The sequence below is a fragment of the Bombus pyrosoma genome, linkage group LG17 (assembly GCF_014825855.1).
Source record: "Bombus pyrosoma isolate SC7728 linkage group LG17, ASM1482585v1, whole genome shotgun sequence".
Taxonomy (NCBI): domain Eukaryota; kingdom Metazoa; phylum Arthropoda; class Insecta; order Hymenoptera; family Apidae; genus Bombus; species Bombus pyrosoma.
The window spans coordinates 3764848-3767223 of record NC_057786.1 but is presented as its reverse complement, the minus strand read 5'-3'; the positions used below and the strand labels follow the sequence as shown (position 1 = coordinate 3767223).

The following is a 2376-nucleotide window of genomic DNA, read 5'->3' as shown; positions in this document are numbered from 1 at the left end:
ATACTTAATGCGTATGTGATTTTTCTGTGCACCTGTGGACAGGACGAACACGGTACGAACATTTGAAATATGTATAAACATTGTTTATATATGCTGTTATATGAAGCAGGAGCACTCATATTTTCGATATGCCGTCATAGATTTCAATAAGTAAACAGATTTAATCTATAATCGATGATTTTCCTTAGAAAATGTCACGTAGAATGGATTACGACTTCGAATGTCACAATCTCCTTTTTTACGACTCGTATGAGGTAAGCTGTCGCTCACGTTTACTTTGATTTGAGGATCACTATATACCCAGTTGCTTGAGCTAACCGATTTTCAATCGCGTCGGGAGATTTGCTCGGGCACAGTGATATTTCAGCGGAACTTTAATTTTAAATAACTAAAAAATAAATCAGAAAACGCAATTGGTTTATTCTCGATTTTCATCTTATTTTAACTTCACTAATGTGTAAACAAATACTCTGTTGTCACGTCTCGCGCTCCATACGAGTCGTAATACGCCGTAACTCGCGAATAACACGAGCCACAAGTCTAGGCATATGGAATTAACACGAAAAACTTAAAAGGAATAAGAGATACGACGCGTACAAATACTTCAATATTACAATAAATTAATAAACAAGTACACAACATTATTATTGAACAAAATTAATATGTAAGAATATCGAACTTGAAACAAGGAAGAATGAGACGTCCACAGACACGTACCCCACCACAATACGCAGCACAATAAGCAGATAGCGGAAGATATGACGCTATGACCTTCTCATACAACATCAACAGCTAGAAACAACCAGCAAGCGCCAAAGGATCAAGTAGCGGTATCAGCAAGCTGACTACGTGTTCAGCAGAGTACGATCTATTATCAGCAGAAGCTAGTACTGCAAAAAGAATGCAGCGACGTGCACTAGTAAAAAAAGGGATACTTGAATAACACTTCTACGAAAACCACATCACCTGGAATCCTAATATTTTTGGAAGGACACCAACAGAACCGAAGTATGCAGCGCCCGCAGAAGTAACCAAGTACCAAAACTCCACGCTATCACAGAATAATCATGTGACAATTATTCCATGATAGTCTTAGTGTAAAGAAGGCTAGCCACGTAGGGACAAGGCAGTTCAGTTGATATTTCATCAAAGCACAGCTCAGTTAAAAAATTTGAAGAGAGCTCAGAGGAACAGTTTAACGACTATTTCTGGTTGGGGCAACTACCGCAAATATAATTCGAAAAACCCCAGATTCGACTTGTAGAGTAACACATAATGGTTATGAACACCGAAGATCAATTCCAGATTGTAAAATTGTATACAGTAGAACGTTAATAGCGTTCACTGTTCGTCATATCAACCGATCAGTTACAACCTGACTGATCGTTAATTAGTTGAGAATTCGCATCATACCGTGCATATATTTTATTAACGTCCATGTACAATGCATTCTAATGTATAATTTCCCTCATTCGGTTCAGTGAATTCTGATTATAAGACTTAATGTGAAACTAATAGTGCTCTAGCTATCGAAACAAAACGAAACAAAAACTCGAAAGTGGCGTAAATGCAATAGAATTAACAAATACACATAGTGTTGGGAAAAGCTACAATCACAGACGTTGAATGTATTGATGTTATGAACTGTGAAACAGCAAATGAAATGGTAACGAAGAGGTACCTTCTCATGATGAACCGCGCGTGGCACAAAACGACCGTAAATCTTTGCAGTTATTATGTTGAAAGTATTATGTGACTTAGCAGCCAAGAAGATATGGGATCCATAGATATTTAGAGGAATTGTCAATCAATCTTAATCTGTATTTATTGACAGGTATATTTATAAAGAAAGTGATAAATAAAATGAAGGAAATGTATTTTATCACGATGTATACTTCAGTTTATTTGCGTATGTTCCAGTTTATTTTGTTAAAAACAAGGGATCTGCACCATTTAAAATGTAAAATGACTAAAATATGTAGGCATGATTAATGTAGTCACCGCGGAGTGTATTTTCAATTTTCATAAACACGAGAAGTGCAAGCAAGTCCTAAGAATAATTTGTGAAAAACCGTTCCTAATCTAGACTTCTCCCAGAAAATAGCCAAAGTTTCATGCAACTATCGCATAAAGGCGAATGTTCCGATCACCTTTAGCGATTCGTTATAAATTATTGTGTAACCACAATAATGAACCATTTTTACTGCGTAAAGTATAGAATACAAAATAAATATTTGAGAATTCAGAAAAGTCATTTAAACTATTGTTGTAATTAATGATCCGATGGTATTTTTTAAATACACGATATTGGTAATGATGATTAATAGTTAATAGAAAACACGATTGAATTGTGGTATGATAAGGAATTGTCTGTTA

At 35.5% G+C, this 2376-nt stretch overlaps 1 protein-coding gene across 1 annotated transcript in view; it reads right to left on the bottom strand.

The window, feature by feature from the left end:
• Positions 1 to 2376, bottom strand: part of LOC122577073 (putative fatty acyl-CoA reductase CG5065) — a 98212-nt gene that overhangs the window by 69115 nt on the left and 26721 nt on the right. The gene's annotated exons all lie outside the window — the stretch shown is intronic.